The sequence below is a fragment of the Galeopterus variegatus genome, unplaced genomic scaffold, assembly GCF_000696425.1.
Source record: "Galeopterus variegatus unplaced genomic scaffold, G_variegatus-3.0.2 Scaffold247, whole genome shotgun sequence".
In the NCBI taxonomy this organism is placed as follows: Eukaryota; Metazoa; Chordata; class Mammalia; order Dermoptera; family Cynocephalidae; genus Galeopterus; species Galeopterus variegatus.
In genome coordinates, this window is record NW_007726358.1 from 122928 (window position 1) to 144465 (window position 21538).

Consider the following 21538-nt stretch of genomic DNA (forward strand, 5'->3'; position numbering starts at 1 on the left):
TGGAAGAGGTAAAGTTTTTCTGCACTTCTGAACTGTTTTCTCAAGGCCTGCCTCTCCCTCCCACGCAGGGAACAAACACAGAGACAGCCTCTTCCAGCCTGCACTCTGCTCACGCCAGACCGGCAAAGGGGCTTGAGCAAGGAAAGGACAGGGGGACCCAGGGGTGGCAGCCAGGGAGGAAGGACAGACGGAAGAGCTGGCAGAGGAGGAAGAAGAGAAGAAAAGACAGGAGAAAGCAGAGGGAAGGAAGACTGGGGGACATTCTAAACCAGAATAAAGAGACAAGGAAGCAGAATGAAATCGGGCTGGGAAGAGGCCTGCCTTACTCCCAATTGATGATGTTCAGAAAGCAACATTTTTCCATAAGTTTTGAAAGGAAATTCTCTCTTGGCTTTCTTATTTATTTATACATTATATAAATACAGTTTTAAACCAAAAAAGGACTGTGTTTCCAATGGGAAAAAGCCTTGTCTGAGATGAAAGCCAGTCTTCAAAAACCCCTTGGAGGAAACTGAAACCCCACATGTCTTGGTGCTACAGAAAGAAAAACAAAGTGGACATTCTTCCTGCGTTCTAAGGCTTTTTTATGCAGATGTGTTTTTCTTTTAATAAATGAATCTGGACAGAGAAGGAAAAAGCATACTCATATACATTCACACAGGGCAACTCTTTTCAACCCAGGGAAACCATGATGAAAAATAAGAATATGTAAGTCCATGTTCCCAGCCAGGAGACACATATTCTCAACACGCCAGCCATGGGCGCTGAAGCAACACTCTGTATATACATGCCCTGCCCAGTCTTTCCAAATCTACAAAGGAACATCTGGCCGTGGGTGATGACGGTCAGCAGTAGAGCAGGGCCCAGGACGCGACCACCGTACTTCCCTAGAAGTCTCCTCACTTAAGACACAGTTGTTCCCTACTTTTTCAGCCATTTAGTTTCACTTATAAGTCACAATCATTATTAAAAGTTGATTTATACATGTTGAGTTAAAATCTGCCTTCCTCTGAGTTCTACCCGTGGGCCCTAGTTCTGCTGTTTGAAGCCATGCAGTACAGATCAAATCTTCATCTAACAGTTTTTCAACTGCTATACCCTCTCCTTTATCATCACATCTGTCCAAGTTTAAAAGTCCTTGGTTCCTTCAGCCGTTCATGATGGCATGGTTGTTGGCCGTCTCCCCAACCTGGAGGCATTCCTGTGTGCTGGTGCTCCTAAAGAGCATCATAAGCATTCACAGGTGAATGTTAGACCTCTCAGGAGGAAAATCAGCTTACTTACTCCTTAAACCTTGGTTGGTGCAGACTAAGACAACGCTGATTTTTCTAACAGCCATAATACGAAAGCCACTCAAAGTACACTGCCAAGCCCTCTCTTTATAAGCTGATATTGAGCCAGTTCTGCATCTATTGACTGAATTTTATTGGCTTCTATGTAGGGCTCTCCACTTTGTTTGTTTTGATCCATATTTCTTTGTGTAGAGTTTTTTTATATCATAAATCTGTTCTTATCCTATTTCCTATACCTCTCAGCTCTGCAGCACCTGCAACTTACCAAGTATGGTTTCTGCATCTTTCTCTATTCTAAGCCCTGATAAAAACACTGAAAAGGCAATGACCAAGTACTGAGCCCCATAACATAACACCAGCAACCATGCATTATTCTGACACTGACACATTAATCAAGACCCTTGGGGTATAGTTGTTCAACCAGTTACAAATCCTCCTGACTTTGCTATCATTACATCCACATATCTTTGTCCTGACCACAAATATATCATGGAAAGACTCAGACAAAAGCATTACTGAAATCAAAAAATGAGGTTACAATATTCGGTTGACCTCCCCATTGTGGAGCTGGTTCTCCCCTCGAGTTTCTCCCTAAGCACCAGACAAGTGCAAAGGTGACTGTGGGAATGGCTGAGCTGGGATTCAGACCTCTGCCTGCACAAGGAGAGAAAGACAGAGAAAGGGAGACATGGGAGGGCGGGTGCCTACAGCCACAGCACTGCTTTGCTTCCAGAAACAATGGGCAGTTAGAGAACAATGGCTGCAAAGTCTTGGTCTATTTATATCTGCCACTGTTAGTCCCAGACAGGAGGAACTGGAAGCCTGCCTGTATGCACAGCTCCAACTGGACCCGAGCTGGGAGGAAGATGAGGTCACTGAGAATGCCTCCTGCTTAGGAATGGGCTTCCTTTCCACTCACATAGTTCCTTCTGAGCCTAAAGGATCTCTTCAGCCAAATGAGGACGTTCGCTTGCCTACTGCTAAAACAGCCACCGCTGAGAAGGGGTAGATCAGAAAGGTAACTGCTGCTCCACCCAGCCCGAAGCAACTGAGGCCTCTCTCTGTAGAGGTCACAGCAAGGTGGAAATGACAAGGAAAAACTAACCAATCGATGGAGGTCAATGCTATGGTTGCTGAAACAACAATCTTATCTGGTCTGTCAATTATACATGTTTAGGGGCACTATAAAAGAGCTTTTCCATGGGAAAGTTCCCCCCTTACTTTTTCGGAGCAGAATAAAAAGGCCAAGAGCTGAAATTCACAGGTGTGTGTGTGTTGTATCTCAGCAAAGACCTCTTCCCTTTTTAGTCTCTTTTGACGCTTTCTCTATTTTCAGGAATTTCATCTTTTGCTCTAACATGACTTTGGAGTGATAATCAATTTTAATCCTTTCCGAGTGTGTTAGTTATATTCTTCATCCTCCTACGGGCTTACTAAGAAGGACCACCGGTGGTCAGATTGGCTGGTCAACAGGCACCAAACTGAAAAAGAATAGAGCTTGGGTGGGGGAAGACCCGGGAAAGAGGCATGGCAGTGTGCCCTGCAGGCACCGACAGCCCTCACCAGTAATCCACAGCCAATATCAGCAACTGCATCCCCGGACCCAGTCCAACCACACAGCCTTAGGAATCCTAAGTGCAAAGCTGGAATTTCCCAAAGGCGAAAAATTCAGGGCTTAATCAAGAGATCCCCCAGGGGTAACTTCAGCTTTCCACTCAGGTCTACAAGTTCCTGTCACTGACTTTCCTCTTTGTTCCTGGAAAACCAACATTTAAGTAGATAGAAAGGAACTTAAATAAGATAATTGTCCTCTTTTTCATTTAAATAGCTTACCATGTTTCACTGAGAATATCCCAGGTAACGCCACCACAGGGGCGAGCACATAAATGTTGTATAATTTAAAAGCTTAAGCACAGAGCAGGGTAGTGCTGGACACTGCGGGGCCAGTGGAACCCACAAATGGTTAAAAAGCCTTCATCGTGTTCCTTGAAGTGACTTCAGAAGTGCATGAGTCAAGATGCTTGGGGTTCAGACCATCTGGAGGGTGCTCTAAGGAACTTGAACTGAGGATCACTGAGATAATATGTACAAACCAACAGCAAGCAAACACTCCACTGCCTCTTTCATTCTATGCAGATGGGAGAGCCTGAAGCCCAGATGAAGCATCTGGCCACCTAAAAGACACCACACTGTGCCGATCTAAGTAGGTGCATGGGCCACCAGACCTGGGCTAGAACTTCATTCAAACAATGCCTCCTTGACTTCTCCCCACCCCCTGCTCCCAAAAGGCTAAACATTCCCTTCTTTTCCAAGGGGCCTGCTGAATCATCCCAGCGTAATTCAAGACAGCCACATGGGAACCACATGGTACGGGTGGGGAGAAGGTGGAGAGACACACATTCCTGCCCTGAAGCCAGGCTGACATCAGAGAAGATGCTAAAATCCCCATCCATAGCATGTGTGGTGGCTGTCTGAGACAGCCCTTCCCTTGACCTATCAGTCTTCAGAATGCCTGCAAACCAGCTAAACGTACCAAAAATTGATGGCAATGCCCCGACATGGAACATTTCATGGAATAAAGGCCCCACTCAGTTCAGTAAATCCAAATGTATGTCTCCAATGAGGAGTTGGAAATCCTGTTCCTTTGAGGGGTTCAGGTAAAGATTTTAGAGTTCCAGCTCAAGTTTCCTGAGCTACAAAGGAAGTACTTAGGATAGTGAGAGATAAACTTCACAAGGAGTATAATTACTCTCCCTAAACCATTAGGATCACTGCTACACCCATCATCTGAGGCTACTCCTAGGTTTGTACAGACCCACCTAATCCATCATTTTGGCCTCTGTACCTCTTCAGCTCTGGCCTTTTTTATGGCCTAGAGCAGTGACTATCACCCAGTGCACTCTCCTGTGTGTTCACACTTCCCCGGTTCTGCTCCTCCATCCAGCCCTCCATGTCTATCTGATGCATAAAGCCTTATCCAGGGCCCGGAAGCAAAAAAGAGGAATTTACAGAATTTACTATAAAACTTTAGAACTCCCTAGAGGAATGTTCTCCCTCCTGGAAAGCAGACATAATTATAAAATGAATGAAAAGTAAGCTGCTGGTGGGGAGGAGGAGGAACTGAGCTCTGTCACTGGTCAGGAGTCCAACACTATTCCAGAAACTCAGAATCAGAAGGGACTGTTGACATCCTCTAGTTCAAACGTGTTCCTTTACTGATGGGAAAAATGAAGCTCAGGCTGGTGACGTCAACTTGCTTTATTCCCATGGTTACTAATTCTACATCTCTTGACTCCCTGTCCATTCCCCCCCGCCCCCACACTATTGCTGTGTACTTACATCAGTGGATTAGGAGAGAGAGGGTCTCCCCCATGTCTTCACTTCCGTCAAGCCCTGATTCATCATTCTGGATAAACACTACTCCTCACCAGGAACCTCAGAGCAACAACCATCCAAAGATCTAACATGACTTGGGCTTTTACGGACCCATGATGCTATCTGCTCCCACTCCAGGTTATAAATTTTGAATAACAATAGTCAGGCTCTACTACAGAAGAGTTTCTTTTCAGCAGAGATTCCTGTTGCCTACCAGGGATCATAAAGCAAGCAATCTTCAATGCCCAGCTTCAGTTGCAGGACACCCCCATGTGGGACAGCTCTGAAATTTGAGGGCGCTGCTTCTATCAACCCAAAAGAGTGAAGACAGCAGTTAATTTCAGTGATCTATGGACCGTTATCTAAAAAGCACTATAAGGAAAACAGATCACCATCATGTCATTTGAAGTTCTAAAATACTACCAATTCCAAATAGAGTAACAAAGACACAGGGCCAGAGTGGAAGGATTCAACAAACTCCACTGACAAAGCCAGACAGAACATCAGGGCATCAGCCTCTAAATTGAACCTGATGCATCTAATTAATGAAGCTTTCTGCCTAACAAAACAAGCAGCTCCAGTTCTAAATGCAAATGCATTTAGAGTGCAGAGACCTAAGGGTTCCAGGAACCACACACCTAGCTGTGATCTGCTTTAGCCCCCATAGGCTTTCCATCTCCTAATGGCCCCAGACACCCAGACTTCAGCATTCTGACACTGCTGCGCCCAAGTCTCGCCCAGGCTGGCCCAAAGCAGACAGCATTGGACGCCTCTCCCAGTAGCAAACCCAAGAGGCTGACAAGTCGCCAGGCAGATCCCATCTCCAGATCAATGGGTGAGACAGACCAATGGGTGGAGAAGAGAGAAAGCGATCAATGCAAAAGGGAAGGGAGCCGAAGCCCCTCTCCATCTGCCTGGGTAGGTGGGAAAGGGAGAGACCAGGATGCGCAATCCCATCCGCTGCTAATAAATGGCTCTGCCTCATCAGGAAGCCATTAAGAAATTGCAGCCACCACAGCCCCAAGCTCCCTGGACTGCGCTGTCTGCATGCAGCTGGTAAAAGCGCTCATTATCCCTGCCCAAACTACACTAGCTGACTACATAGCGGAGCCTCACCCAGTGAGCCATCGGAATAAAACCTGAGTGGTGAGAGAGCAGGGACGCAGAGGTCCTTAGAGACTGGGGAGAGGCAGAGCACCCCGAGTACGTGCTGAGGCCACTTCCTCACATCCCCAGCTGGACAGCAGTTCTTCTTTCAGAAAGAGCTATCCTACTGAGGGCTAATGGGCATGGCCTTCTTTTTGGGGTGATGAAAATGTTCTAGAATTAGATATTGCTGATGGCCACACAGCTCCACAAATGTACTAAAAACCACTGTAATAAACACTTTAACATGGTGAGTTTTTTTATGTGAATTACATCTCAATTAGAAAAGCAAGAAATTTTAAGAGAGAGAGCTGCTGACCTACCTGCCGCGTCTGAGCAATGGTTACGCCCTGGTGACTGTGGGCCGTGGACCCTTCACTCAGTTTCTCTCCTGGCAGAGGAAGCAAAAGGCACAGACAATAGTCGCATGCTTACGACTGCAGGTGGGCACCACGACTACCACTAAGACAAAGGGTTTTGCCAGGAGACTGAGTGAAGCAGCTGAGTTCCAGAAGCACAGGGGAGAAGGGGAAGAAGGAGCCTGCCATTGTCCTGGGGTGGGGGTGGCAGGAGGGACAGCTTGACTGAGAGGGGAAGACTGGGAGAGGACCAGACCTTCCATCCCACGCCCACCTGGGAGACTGTGGGACAGGCTGGAGAAGGTCCACTTTCAGAGGCAGACACCTGGTGTCTGCAACTTCTGTAAGGACTCAGAGGAAAGGTCACAGACTCCAGGAGACAACAAAACCCCTCAAATTCTCTAACCAAAAGATGTTCCCAGAAGAGGCTGCCTAAGCATCATTTAAAGTGATGTGTGCATTTTTATATTTCCAGGTATATACTCTCAGAGGAAAGAAGTCTGCCTTAGACCTATCCCTTTCCCCCAGGCTGGAGATTTCTTTAACAACCCCTTCAGGGAGGCAGAGGAAGGGCAGATAGAACAGGGCTCCAAGGGCAGGCTCACTGGACAGGAACTGAGGAAGGTGCAGTCGCAACACTGTGATGACAAGGGGTCTTTTTGGGAAATTCTTTTCCAAGAAGGATCATGAGTTTTGTCCCCTGGAATGCCCCAGAACAGCTCTGATTGGTTGCCCTGCTGACTCAGATTGAGCAGGGCTCCACCCTCAGATGAGTAAATAAACTGAAGGGAGGAGTAGAGGGAGGAAAGAGGAAGAGGATCCACAGGAACCAGAAAAGGGCAAGTGCTGACTCTGGTGCAAGGAACAGACGAGATGAAATTTCAGAGACTGGCAGTGTGGCAGAATTCAAGAAATCATTCTGTGATCCTTACACACACTCCAGTTGGGATGCAGCCCTGTCTTGGCAGCCAGCTCATTGCTGGTTTATAATATACTGAATTAGTCACTGGATTAGCAAACACATTTACACACACTGGCGCACAGCTGTTTAAAGACACAGGATCCCCTTTTCTAGCTGCCAGATTCTGGCTGTAAATCAACCACTGCAATGGGCAACAGGCAAACTGCTGAGGTGCATGGTTCCTACAGACTTCTTCAGTTGCAAAGCACTTTAGGGAAAGTCTGCTAGAACTGGGACTGTCTAACAGGCACTCACTAGGGGACAGTAGGTAGGGGGTCCAAGAAGAAAGAAAGGACAGTGGGGCTTTGCCATCCTGAGGCTTGTTATCTTCAGGAGGTTGCCAAATGAATTCCTTGACCCAGACCTTCCCAGCACATTTCTGTAGAAGGCGGCCTGGCTCAGGAAGCGACACTGGGAGAATGGAAGTTCTAATCCTGCTTTGCTGAATTATCAGGTAGTAGCGTTTTCCTCCTAAAACCTTAAATGCCGTTCTTTTCTCCCAGAAAAGAAAGTATCCCAGGGCAAAGAGGAGAGTACTTGAGCAATTAAAATAATTTGATATCCTGATAGCAACAATTCCAAGAAACCGCATTATTGAAGTGGCCAGGGTAACGTCTTTGAAAATAATGCTTTAGAGTTGGAAACGTGACCTCAATCTAACTCAAGTTTGGTAAGTATGTGTGAGAGGATTTTGAAAATAATGTAACTGCCCGCAGAGACTGCTCTGGCCCACTTAGTTATGGGGGTGACAAGTGGAAAATTTTCTGTAACCAGGTTAACAGTAACCACAGTTTTAACAACCACTGAAGTAATAACAGTGTCAGCAGCAATGAACATTTGCACAGAATTTGTTGGCCTAAGAGATAGAGATGATGATGATGATGATAATACCTTCATTGAGACCCTGTGGCAGTGAAAAAGTATTTTACAGGCATTATCTCTAATCCTTACAATAGCCCTGAAAAGCACTTTATTATTCTCTCCATTGTAAGGATCAGAAAAGCAAGGTTTAGGAAGTTAAATAATTCACTCAAGGACAAATTAGTAGGTATTAAGCCTGAATTCAAACCCAGGGCTTTCTTACGTCAAAGTATCACTATAACTGACATAAAAATAAGTGAAGTTGTATGACTCAGGGTCAAAGATTACTTACTAAGGAGCAACCTAAATGTCACTTGGAGGTCTCATCTACCAAATGGGAAAAAGAAAATTTATCTAAATCATAAGATTATGGTAAGAAACCAGTGGCATAAATAAATCCACCTGACAAATAACATAAGAACCAAGTACCAATCACTAAATAGGTGAATTACATTGAGACTCTATTAGAACAGGAATTTTGAGAAGATTCATACATAAGATTTGTGACTAGCTTGTATAGGAGGGGCCTAGTGTGTAACCTGCACCAGCTTTTGAAAATTCAAATATTACTTCCTTGGAATTGGTGTGCCTATAAGAACACTGAAAATATATATATTTTTCAAAGCAAGTTTGCTCGCTGGCCACCGGCACCATGCCGTAAGCGCTGCGGATCCAGCAGCAAGTTTCCTGGGCCCAATTTCATTTCGAAAACAAAATCGCTCTTTTGTTCACCCAGCACCCAAAACACTTTGGAGGCTTTTCAGCCAGCCTGAAATTTCAAAGTTCTTCCATCAGCCGTCTGTGACAAAAAAAGTATGGATGAGAACATGGAAAAGCCACAAAGCTCCCCCAAGAGAGGGGTTCAGAAACCCAAAAATAGATACTTTATTAAAAAAAGTACCTCCAGTCAAATCAGAGGTTAACTCCATGTCCACCGTGTAGACTTGATTCTTTCCATGTGTGTGTTTATTTTCCTACAAACATTCCTGTTGCATCAAGTGGCCTCAAGGCCTACACTTGTGCCTCTGAGTATCTCTTCCCCGGAGAATTCTCATGCATGGGTGAAGCTTTCACTCATTCCTTAATTTGCCAATCTGCAAAATGGGGAACAAAGCACCTAATCTGTAAGCAAGTTTAGTAAATCTAGTTAGCCACCTTTCACTTGTCCATTTTGAATTTGCAAATGCACCATGGAAATTATATGAACTATGTTTTTTATCTTTCCCTTCACTAAACATCCCAGTAGTAGATATTTATAAATAAACTGAATGTTTTCTTCCTAACCCTGATAAGAATGAGGAGCCTAAAAAAGAACATACCACACAGAAGAACGTCCCAAGAATCAAGACCTCTTAAGAGAAAGTTAGCAAGTTTTCTCTTCAAACAGATTCTAAGTAGGCAAGACTTTGTAATTAAAAAGATCTAAGTTCCAATTTGTGACTTGAAAACTCTATAGCCTTGGGAAAATTTTCTGGGCCTCTCAGTGTATTATCTGCAAAGTGGCTGGTCATCTAAAACATCAACCTTATAGGGTTGCTTAAAGAATGCAATTACTTCTTGCAAAGTACCCGACACCTAGTAGATACTCTATAAATATTAGTTTCACTTCTCTCACTCCTCCAAATTGAAACACAGATATGTACAGAAACCAAAAACGAGCACCCAGCAGTTTTGAAGAACGGTCAGTTTCCATCAGGAGGCAAGGAAGGTGTAAGATTGAACTCTTGATCTTATGTGAAATCAAGGATGTACTTTCTGTGCACACGGCTCACCCGGGAGAGTTCATATGTATTCAGCATTGCCACTCTGTACCGTATTCCCCACTCATCTAACACTCTTTGCAACACCAATGACTCCAGAGTACTTTCTAAAGGTGAACTCATTAACTCTCCCACTCTTTGCCAAAGAAAGGCAGCTCACCCAATAGGAGCGTCCTTCTTGGAGAAGAATACAGAGATGACACAGAGATGCTGCAATAACCAGGCAGCTCAGAGTAAAAACATACTCCGTACCCTGATTCTCACACCGGGTGACAGAAGGTAAGAGATGACCACCTGTGTAGACCTGCCTAGTCGACAGCATAGAAAATGTTCAAACCACGTAAAGGGAAGACCAAGGACTCCATAGGCCTGACCCCAAACAATTCTTAAGTGGAGACACTAAGCCAGAAGGATGTACCCCTGTTTGAGGAGGAGACACACTAGGATTCGCTTTGCAAGATGAAATTTTCCTGGCAAGCATTAAAGTTAGTGCCCAGATTGAAACATGCCAGTCTTAAAATTATTATCTCCATTTTTGCTGCAATCAGGTGTACTACCCGCTACTTCCCATCCCCACTCCTCTTCCCCAGTAATCCAGAGGCACCCAAGCACAAGCACACTGCTGGCTACTTAGGAGTTACACCCACTCCCAAGGAAATGGCAACATGCCAAGGGGATACTTCTTGGGCTAACAACCTGTCATTTGGCCTTGGAATGGTCTGGCTTCTGGAATGACCAAAACAAGGTGGGGGGTGAGAAAAGGGGGCTTACCTTTATTGCTAAGGAACAACACATTAGGTATTAGGGAGATAATATAATCTAACTCTGCTAAACTCTGAGTATATATACCTGGTGCCACAGCAAATGCCCTCTGTCCCACATGGAAATGGGAGAAAAAAAATCTCTCATCTAAGATGCCATTAATTCTTGTATGCCTCTTTGGCACGGCACGGTTCTTTCCCATAACACGCAGTATGAGAGTCGAAGGTTTCTGCTTTTTGTTTTTGTTTTGTTTTACCCGAAGCACTTCTCCATGTACCTGAAGTTCCTGCTACTCATTAAAATGGACCTCATTTGATAAAAGGGGTAAACTGAGGTAAAGAAGACCAAAGCACTGTGCCTTAAGAGTTCAATACAGGAAAACAGAGATTGGACAGGAATTCTTTTCAAATCTCTTCAAGTTAAAAGTAAAACAAATGTATTTCTCAAAGTCCAAGGTCAACCTTCCACAGAGGGAAATAGCATATTTGTCTAGTAGCCCGTGAGATAACCCACATTTTTTTACTCCTTGAGAGGGAACTAATTTGCCATTCTACTAAAAGTTTGGACAGTGGCTTGGCATCATGGATATCTGTGCAACCTTTCCAAATCCTAAATCATAATGATCTGTGCAACTTGCTCAAAGCTCAATAATTGGCCAACTGTGTGGGACTCATTAAATGTGTTTAAATATCCTCTAACAAAAGAAAAGAAAAAGAGGATGCCTGGTTGACACTGGGATCCCAAGCTAATGTTTATTATTCCTATTATGATTATTTAAGTGAATGTACTAGATATTTATCAAATGAAAAAAAATTTTTAAATGAGTGTGGCTGGGTGCAAGTGTTATGGGCTTGGAGAAATGTGGCCTCGCCTTCTAGCTCTGCCACTTATCTGCCCTGTGACCTTGAGAGAGAAACTCAGCATCACTGCTTCATTTGTAAAGTACTGTAACTCAAACACTTTACCGTGAGCTCAGATGCAGCGAAGTTGCATGTCACACTGGAAAATGCGACCAGATTATGACCAAGTATTAAGATTAACTGGTAACCAATATGCACAAACAGACCTTAGTATTTCTCCCAAATTAAACAAACATCCAGATACTTCTGAGAATTGTGAAAACAGCAAAGATGGAATTTTAGAGTTTGCTTCAGCCAGGTTTGAATCTAAACTCCTGCACTCAGCAGCTTTACCACCTTGGACAAGTTGTTTAACCTCAGTTTCTTCATCTGTGAAATGGGAATAATGCTTCACTATTAGGGATTAGGATAAAATAAGGAGGTTCTTGGCACAAAGTTAGCACCCAATAGCTAATGTAAAATAAACAAAACACAAGAAAAAAGTAAAAATGCGTGGCGATGAGTGGCATCCCCCATGTAGGCACCAGTAGATAAACTCTGTCATCAATGGCAGTTTTTGTGTCTTCCCCCAAAACTGGCATGCTGAACTTAGGTCCCTGCTTCTGAAAGAAAGGGGTAACTGTGACAGACCTTTCTTAAAAGGTAACATTAATGTCAATAAAATGAGATGTCAGATAACAACTACAGTGCAGGCGAGGTTTTTCCATTGCCGCAAGCGCAGCCTTTGAAAAGCAGGGTGGCCTGGACTCACCAAACCCCAACGTACTGTGCTAGCTTCCTAGATGGCTGGGAGGCCAAAGCAGGTGATATCTTGTCTGCCCTGTCTCTGCCAGGCAGCCTGTGCCCACTGAAGGGTCAGCTGGTTGCTGCCCAGAAACCATTCCGTGAGCAGCTGAGAGCAAGCAGGCGGGCTGGCCCTTCCCTCTGTACACACAGGAGGCAGGGCCCTGACTCACTGGGTTTGTCAGGAAGCGGTGGAGGTGTCATAGCAGAAGGCATTCCTGATGCAGGAGGGGGCTGTTTCTGAGCAGAGCAGTGCACCAAGAAGGGGCAGCCTGGATGAAATAAGCTCATTATTCAGACCACAGGCTCCGCCCCAGGATGCAGCTGGGCCTAGCTGCTTCACCTGCCAGACCCCCAACCTACATCCCCTTCCTCCGCGGCAGACCCCACACTGGAGCTGCCTTCCGCAGCAACTGCAGCAAAGGCTTATGGAAAAAGGAAGCTCTTTCATGGAGGGAGACCAAAAGGAACATGTGACTCTTGGTCTAGTGTCACCCCTGAGATGACATGCCTCAGTTTCCCCAATGGTGAGCAAGGCTGGTAATAATTCCTAACATTTACATCTGTGGAAGTTGCCCTGTATAGAGACACCCAAAATTCCCCAATGACTGAATTGCTGTAAACAGAATTTGGAGATTAGAATAAAGACATCCCGGGGCCGGCCTGGTGGCGCACTGCTACAGTGCGCTGCTTGGGAGTGCGGTGGCGCTCCCGCCGAGGGTTTGGATCCCACATACAGACCGGCTGCTCACTGGCTGAGCGAGGTGCGGGCGAAACACCGAGGGTTGCGATACCGTTGCCGGTCCCAGTCCAGTACGGGCGCGACACTGAGGGTTGCGGTCCGTTGCCGGTCACGAAAAAAGACAAAAAGGAAAAAAAATAAAAATTTAAAAAAAAAAAAAAAAAAAAAAGAATAAAGACATCCCTATTTTGCCTACCTCTTGAATGACAGTCTATGCTCTCTCCAAGTCTCGATCATTTTAAATGTTACCTAGAGTCATAAAATGTCAGTGTTAGGAGAAACCTTATAGGTCATCTTCTCCAATTAATATACTTGACTAATAAAGAAAATAAGGTCCAGAAAGATGAAATGACTTGCCCCAGGTTACACAGACAAATGCAAAGCAATGGCTAGAATCCAAGCCTCCAGGGCCAGCCCCGTGGCACACTCGAGAGAGTGCGGCGCTTGGGAGCGCAGTGGCGCTCCCGCCGCGGGTTCGGATCCTATATAGGGATGGCCAGTGCACTCATTGGCTGAGCACGGTGCGGGCGACACCAAGCCAAGGGTTGCGATCCCCTTACCGGTCACAAAAAAAAAAAAAAAAGAATCCAAGCCTCCAGACTCTACAGCCAGCAATGCCCTTCCAGGGTGGACACTTGGCTTATTTTGTACACAATACTTATTCCTACTGTGCTGATAGGTCTCTCTTACCGATTACTCACTGCATTTTGTGCATTTCATTTAATCCTGATGATGTAAGGCAACCTATGCACAATGTATAAAATTAACTTAAATTTTAGGCAAGGAATATCAAATAGGAGAAATGCGTAGATACTAAAAGTATAAACATCAGTTGCATGGAAACTCTTCCGCTGAAAATTTCCTGTGATAAATTCTCTGAAGATTATTTTAGAATTAGACTCAACAACACATTCTTATTTTGAACATGAATGAGAACAATAAATTATCCAAGCACAAAACTGTAATTGCATAAAAATGTCATTAACTGAGAACAGGTATAATGCCTGGCACATAGTGGGAGTTCCTAAACACTTCAAAAAACGTGTATCTACAAACACTCAACAGGTTTAGGAGATTCCCTTGCCTGATCTAGGTTCTTAATTTTCCATTTGTAGCTTGAAAATATGTACCTGATAGATTTTGTCATCTTTTCTGAGGTTTAACGCTTATTCTGATAAACTGATATAGAGGTTTTAACAACTAACAGTATGAGTGGGAGGGAAAGTAATGCCAAAAAAAAAAAAAAGCACCTCTCTCATAAGCCTATTCAATAACACTGCTCTGTCCCTAAGTTCTCCCTACTTGCAAAGGCAAAATTCATCTTGAGATTTAAAACGTTCTCAGGCTCTGGCCTACCACTTCCTTCTCTCTTCCCTTTCTACAAGATTTTTCTCAGTGTTTACGTAAGGCTTTCTTTCATCCCACACTTGCAGCACCCTTCCCACGCTGTTCTCCATATGGAAGATAATCCCGGCCCTGTTCTTACACCTCTCCCAATGCTTCAGAACTGCTCATGTCCTTCATGAAGTTGACCCATGAAACCATTCTAGCCAAGAACTGTCGGAAGAGAGGGTCCAGCAGGCACAGAAAAATACAAATCATCACTGATGCACGCATATTTTCATAAATTCAAACACTGGTCCTCCTGCACTTCCACTCATGAAGCACCTGGAACCCAGGGAAGTCTCAATCTGAGTTATCCTGACCAGTCATACACCCATGAGGGGTTTAAAGTATTCAGAAATTACCCCACAGACAGAGTAGAAACAACAGACTTTGCCCACCAGGCCACCTGAGACTGGAATTATTAGCCAAGTGCCATGCTTGGTCCAAAGATGGAGACCTTACCAAAAGTCTATAAAATTTTGCTTAAATTTTTTAATTCCTTTTCTTATTATTTCCTTTTGTTTGTCTATTCTTTCATTAGTTCTTTAATACTTTCTTACTTTTTTCCTGTCTTCATTCTTCTTTCTTTCTCCTTTTTCTAGCCAAAAAGGATGCTGCAAGTGAACCTCCTGAAGAATTCAGTATTGAGTGCTTGTATTTTTTGTTTTTGCCCACTTTAATGGTACCAAAAAAAAAATTAATTAAAAGCCTTTCTCTGCTTCTTTTTATTCCAACAGTAAAACACTCCTCATATTGTATAACCATTAACATTTTTTTTCTTCTTAATTGTCTTCACTTGTTTAACAGTGTTATTTCCCTCCTACTCAAAAGTTCATGCACACGCTCTACATGCAGAAAGTTCACAGTTCCTCCACAGAACCTTGCAAAGCAAAACTCAACAGCTTATCACAGCTACCCAAAACTACCAACAGGTTTCAAATGCTTGAAGTGAACTTGTTTGAGGTTGATTTTGAGTTGTTTCTCAGTTGCTGAGAAATTTTATATTATGCGCCAAAAGCAAATTAAAAATATAACTCATGGTTGGGGGAAACCACACGCAACTTGAATTGCTTCCAACTCTTAATCTGGTCCTGTTAGTTTACTTTGGATGGTCTAAACCCTAAGATTAGCAATTGAGAGAAGATATTCTAGAGAATGCCATCATCCACCCTTCTTAGTGTCTAAGAAGGGTGACCCCGCTCTGTTGGGAGAGCCCCAGTTTATGTCTATCATTCTGGTGTGATTATTAATAGTGCCCCTTTACGTTCTCAAAAGTGTCCCAGTTTGTATGGTAAGTTATATGATCTCCCTATCTATACACCATCAGGATCTGAAATCCAGTAATCTAAAAATTTCCCATGTTACTTTGGGTCTAAAAGCACTATCTGAGTCAATATTTTAAACTCTCAGACACAGAACTAAATGCTACAGAAAGGGACAAAAGTTAAAGGGGCAGAAAGAAGCCACACTTGGAGTGTCAAGTGACCGGCTTGATTGAACCCAAGCAGGAGAAACTAGACAGTACCTGGGAAATATGACAGAGTCAACTAAATAATAAAAATTTGTGGCTTGAACAGCAATATTTTCAGTGTGTCTGTAAGCATGGCTCTCTGCCAATGAAATTGGACCTATCACGCTACACTATAGACCAATTTCTTTCTGTATCCTCATGGAAATTATAAACTATACAATTAAAAAATAAAGGTAATGCAGATAGGCATAGGGCTTCAGAAAAGTAGCCAAGTATTGCATAAATTTATGCAATTTAGAAAACATCCACTGACATTTTGAAAAAAGGTACCTACAATCCAACTGAAAAGAAGCAAAAAGTAGCTATGGACACATGACAAGTAAAAATGATAAACCTGAAAACAGCCTTGACATTACTAACCCTGAGTTAACAACAGCTTAACAGCTGTGACCAGAGACCTAGAATACTGAGAAGACCTAGAATACTGATAGACCTAGAATACTGAGAACACAGAGGCAAATCCTATCAGAGATTCCATCTGAGCAGGAAAAAGGGGCCAATGTTTTATTATGGAGCAGCTAAAAAAAGACATGGAGACTATGTTGTTCATATACAAATTCTTCTCTGAGATGACTGTGTGGGCCCAAGAATAGTAATTATTTGGGAAATGCTCCCCATAATGGAGTGATAAAGAAACCATTTCCTTAACCATAGACAAGTAGCCAGAAAGTCTGTTTCTTTTCTAGCCATGGGCTGTGGACGGCTCGCAGGCCTGCAGGTCAAATCCTGGGACTAATCTTCCTTCCTTCCACGACAATGCCAAACAATGTGCCCTGACACATGAAAGACTTAAACTAAGTTTTAGGGGGAAAAAAAATTTTACTTGCTGTGTAGACACAAATCTAACTACCCATGACTGCTTTGCAAGCAGGAAAATTATACTCCAACTGTATTAAGAAAATGAACTAGTTTGCCAATCTACATCTTCCATCATCCAGGTTGTGAGAGGCTCCACGCGGAGCAGCATCAGTGATGAGGGAGGTAAAACAGGCAGAATCTGGAGGCTCAGGGAAGGACTGACCTTGGAAGTGAACGTAATCGCCTTCCCACCTGTGAGAGAGCCAAGGACATCTGGAAGACATTGGAAAAACAAGAACCCTGGTTCTCTGCTTCACAATCTGAGGTAAGCGTTGCTTGAACCTTTAAGCATCTTCCTAAAGTAACACATCTGGACAGCCAGGCCTGGGGACAGCCCACGGGACAGGCCCTTTCCCCAAGCTGTCCAGAGCACTGAGGCCATCTGATTCAGCTCAGAGCAGTCTTGCAGGATGGCAGGGAGCCCCATACTTCCTGAACCCCCAAAGCACAGACCAGCACTGCCTTCTCATACGACCATGTTTTAATTTCCAGAGTTTCCAAGAATAACATGCGCTTTTATTTTAGGCAGAAAATGCCTGCAACATCTCATCAGTGCGTAAGTTCGTGAAGTGTGGCCTTAGGCAAAAAGTAGACACATCTAAATCATTTTCCTCATCTGAAAAATGGAGAAAATAACATTTTCCCCACCCCAGAAAAAGTGTGAAGCATAAAACTACTCTTTTATGTGAATGTGCTCAGCGCACAATGCACACACAATGAGCTCCAGAACTGCCCCTATCCCTTCTGAATGGCAAGAAATTACTTCCAATGCAAGCTTGTGGAATGCCACCACTGCCATGGGTTATTCATTCAGCACACTGGAGAGATGTCTAATTATACTGTCCGGAGAGATGTCTAATTATATTGTCACTGCAGCTGTTGTAGGGTTATCCGCTGTACTCTTTGAAATACGGAGACTCTCTTTCCTGATAAATACTGACCTATACTAACCAGCTCTCAGTTTTGTAGAGATCCTAAGGGAGCCCAGAGTAAGCGGGCTCAGGGAGGTTGACCACAAGCTGGTTTTTCTCCTAAAGGGAGGGGATGCTTCTACGGGGTGGTCTGGTCTCTTTAAGACAAAAAAAAAGTTACATAGACAAAAAAAAACCCAACCAAAAACAGTGACACAAACTGACCAAAAATGCCAGGAATGCAAGCTCTGCCAACCAAATAAATAAGTAAAATGTGAGACACTTTATAATAACTGGACATGATACATTTCTCAGCCCTGCATAATTGAAAAGCTCTCCTTTTCCACCAACGCTGCAAATGTCCCCGTTGCCCCCAGACTTGGTGGCCTTCCTGCTCAGAGGTAAGACTGACAACCTCTATCACCCAAAGTAACTGGCCAACCCCTATGACTCTTAACTGTGACAGTTGGACCTCAAGACACTCTGAAAGTTACCTGCTCACTACATTTGCTCTCCAGAGCACAGCATGAAGATTCATTAAGCATGAGATCTCAGCTAAGCAGGTGAAAAACACTTCCTTAACATTACTCTCCTTCCCCTCCTCAAATAATAGACTAGAGAAGATGGATAACACAGCCACCATATCCCCTATCAAAAACATTTCAAGGGCCTCTGAAAATTCTACACCAGTCAGAGTCATTTTTTGTTGACTTTTTAGTTAACTGTTAAACAGAATGTAGTAGGGTCAGGTACTGTTTTAAGATTTTGCATATATTCATAGATTTAATCCTCATACCAACCCTACGAAGTAGAATGATTATTCCACTCATTTTACAGATGCAGGAGCTGGGGCACAGAGAGATTAAGCAATTTGCCCAAAATCACAGAGCTAAGTAGCTACACTGGGATTCACACCCAGATAGACTGGCTCCAGAGTCCCTGCTCTGAACCCCTGTGCTCTTTAGTCAGTAACACAGTATGGTCAGCAGGTATCCAGGAGCACAGATCCTAATAGCCTGGGCAGCACCGCCCTTCTTTCTTGTCTATACTGATGAAAATACAACGACTGACCAAGCTGGGAAAGAAAAAATTTTCTTCCTATCTCTAAGGACAATACAGGTCTCCGATGGATAGACACCCTCTCTGGCATGGTGTGGGGTGAGGGGTTGATTCTTTCATTCTTATAAAAGGGCAAACATTAGAATTGGAACTCCTGCTCTTATCTGGACATTAGGCTCACCTCACCAAAAAGGTGGAGTGGAGTGGGGAAGAAGACGAAAAAAGAAGCAGCTTGTGAATGTGTTTGTTTTGGCACCCAGCCTAAGCCCCTTCTCAGCAGGCTCCACACCAGGAGAGAACCAGGAGCGAACTCAATGGCTACATCTGTTTTTAGCCTATTTAAGATATGAGAACCTCGCAATCACACCGTTGCAATCAAACAGTATATCCCACTTTACACTTACAAGGAAAATTCAATTCTAATGTTATTTCAAAGTATATGTTAATTTGGTACTTAAGGCTGTCAAAATCCTGTGAGGTCTCAATATAGAATAAAAGTGATTAAAGGTTCTTGATCAGATCCTAGCCCCAAAGACAGGCAAATAATACAAGTCTTTCAACTCCTGTTTGGACTCCCCACTTCCCTACTGCCTATAGCTCTCATAAATTTGGGAGGGGCTGGGAGGAAATGGTTTAATCATTTAAGCCAGGTAAGATCCCATACTAGTTGTCTCCACACATAAGAAACTAAGCAACCCAAAGAAATCATTCTAACAAATATTTAAGTCACAGCTGTGGATACAAAGCCACGCTGTGAAAAGTTAAACTTTAAACACATGTCCTATATGGTCTGATGGGCAAAGCAAATCCCCACTTAGCCAATGTCTTGTCCTTCCACTAACAAAAGCAGGCAGCCCTGACCGATGTTTCTTGCCTCTTTGCACCTGAAAGTTTAAGACTCAATTGAAGTTTCTTTGCAGAGCTTTCCAAAGGTAACATGCTATATCACTCAAGGCAACGTACACTGAGAAGTTAGAAACAGGGTTTAATACTACTTCAGCCACTGGCTCACTGGATATTTTTACTTATTTACCTTCTTCTCTGTGTCTCTATTTCCCTCTCTGAGGTATGGGCAAAATAATCACATATAAGCAATTAAACATCCAGAAAAAAATTGTGAAAACTTAGTATATCTCTATGTATTTTCAAGTTTCTCTATTTTCCCCAAGACGGTGCTAGAAATCAAACCTCATTATAATGCCCAACTTCTTTGACCAGTTGAAATTTTGTTGTATTGAAGGTCACTTACAAAACCTGATCAGTAGCTTGGAAACCTTTTTTGAAAAAAGAAAGCCATTCTAAGGGTGCTTTTTATACTGAACATTGAGTGTAGCCTTAGGCCTTACTATGCCCATTTTACAGATGGGGAACCTAAAGAAAGTTACTTGCCCAGGGTTTATTTTTATCAATAATTTAAATAAGTACCATATATGTTAAACCTTTACTGTTACATTACAAAAAAAAAAAAGTTACCTCAGCTGTTTACTGTGATGTAAAACATGTGTTGCCAGCGACTCTTTTTCATTCCCAGCACGAAAGATCCATCATAGGTATGTGAACTGACACATCTACACGATATTTCCCAGATGACCGAATCTGTCTCTTCCCCATAAACACACATAACAACACATATAAACAAGCCATTCTTAAGGAAAGGACCTATTAGCTGATTTTATATCTTGCTGTGAACTATCCTTTCACTTCTTGTATGTATGGTTTGAATCAATTGTGACAAACAGAATTTATTCCAGCTTCCTTGAACCTCCCGATGCAACCATCACAGCGACATCATGAACTGCACTTCAGTGCCTGAAACGCCGCCACGGCTCCAGTCACTCTCAGTGTTGCTCACATCATCATCATCCTTGTGACAAGAAACAAGCTCTGTCTTCATTGTGCACAGCAATCCTGGGGTTGAGGGCATGATCTACCTGTCTTTAAAAACATTTCTGAAGGACCTCAGAATGACAAAACATCAGCTGGACTTGTGTTGAAAGTTCAAGCAGATGAAACAAGGGTTAAAATAAGCAACTAATTATGGCAGAGGCACAGAAGTGGTAACCACAGAGGGCAGCAACTAAACTTATTGATAATCAGATACAACAGAGGAACATGTTACTGCAATTAATTATTTTCCAGAATGCACTACTTTCTCTCTGCATCTTTCTATATTCTTTCACCTCCAAAATCACTAATCTCTAAGGAGAGCTGGCAATTCCCTACCCTAAAGGAAAGCATCTTCCCTCTCAAACTGCATTTGTTCTAGGAATTCTGTAAGGCTGGATTCCATTAAGCTGTTTAGCACCAAAATCTGTGTCTAAAACAAAATGAAATTTCTTTCCTATCCCCTCTCTTCTTCAAAAGACACAAAGTCACGTTTAGAGTTGGGATGCTTTCCTTCTTCTAACGGTTCTTTGGTACCAGAGGACAAGTTTATGGCAGGTAAGAAACATGGGTAAAATAAGTAACCTGCATGAATAGGATCGGACCCATCCCAAAGTTGGACGGATAATTTCAGTTCTCCTCCCATCTCCTCCCTCTTAACCCAGAAAAGAGGAGCTAGACCGCAAAGGGCTTGTGACAGGGGTGCTCGGGTTGCAAGACATTTAAAATTTTGCTTTAGGGCCAGCCCGTTACACACAGGGGATGATGTCCTCTGAGGCCGTGTCCACACACCCTCTTCCCACCCCCCACAACACGTTAAGAAATAAAGCCTTAAGGCTTAGTTGGAAAGATTTAAAAAGCAGAAATGGGGACGCTGGAAATTCTTTGAGCTTTTTCCCACTACTCACAAAAACACAGCTGTGAAAATAAATACCACCCCCAAACCAAGGGTCTCGGCCACCAACAGCCCCCCCCCCCCCCCCCCCCCCCCCCCCCCCCCCCCCCCCC

General features: G+C 43.6%; 1 protein-coding gene across 1 annotated transcript in view; it reads right to left on the bottom strand.

The window, feature by feature from the left end:
• The window catches only part of ETS1 (v-ets avian erythroblastosis virus E26 oncogene homolog 1), a 64604-nt gene that overhangs the window by 42738 nt on the left and 328 nt on the right, over nt 1–21538 (bottom strand). The gene's annotated exons all lie outside the window — the stretch shown is intronic.